We start from the raw sequence: 901 nt of genomic DNA on the forward strand, positions 1-901 counted from the left end.
GCGTTAGCCCTAATGATGTCTCAATTGCACTTATTGATCACAGTTATGGATGGATTGTGCGTTTTTTGCGTTCTTTTAGCGCACTTTTCTTTTCCATAGACAAATTGCAATGATCATTAAATTTCGTAACACGGTGTTACTTTATTTTGCCCAGAAAATTATTGAAATTTAGCGGTATTGAAAGACTAGAAAATATACGAGTATATGAGTTTGCGAGAATGTTAGTTATACAGAGTCGACCGTTATTTTGTGTTTGAAATCAATCCATGTCTACACATCATTAGAAAAAATAACATTCTCTTTACCGTCTGAGAATAGGAAACCATGCAGGAACACACCTGGAGTACGAATCGAGGGGGTACGAATTGACTTAAGTACGAGTCAGCCGTAAACCAAAGTGGGTTAAAGTGAAATGGTTAAATTCCGTGTTTACTATATCGGCGCTTGGGTTGTTTTGCCTAACCAGGAATGTGAAAATCACATAGCGCAACAGCTTTCACGATCCTTTTAGTGTATCGTCAATTGTTATATCGTGAACTATACTTTTAAACGGCTGTGTTGTAAGTGTTGTAAAGTAGACTTTCTAAATTAGATTATTTAAGGTCATTTTCGTAGTACGCACGAAATTCAATTCCTTTCAATTAAAAGCGCCCACTGTAGTTAATCTAATAAATACGGTAAACATTGTTGATGGTAATTGTTTCTCTTTAAATCTTTTCCAGACAACGTGGACAACTTGAACAAAATGGATAAGATTTTCTTTGAGGATCCAGCACGTCTTTTCAACCATGCCCTGCCTCCAGCTGAGAAACCCCCTCAAAATAGCACAGAAAGTCCGATAGAACAGTCACCAGTACGAACTTCAACGAAGAAGAGGAAACTGTGCGATGTGGACAAAAAC

The sequence above is a fragment of the Montipora capricornis genome, chromosome 7, assembly GCF_036669925.1.
Source record: "Montipora capricornis isolate CH-2021 chromosome 7, ASM3666992v2, whole genome shotgun sequence".
Classification (NCBI taxonomy): domain Eukaryota; kingdom Metazoa; phylum Cnidaria; class Anthozoa; order Scleractinia; family Acroporidae; genus Montipora; species Montipora capricornis.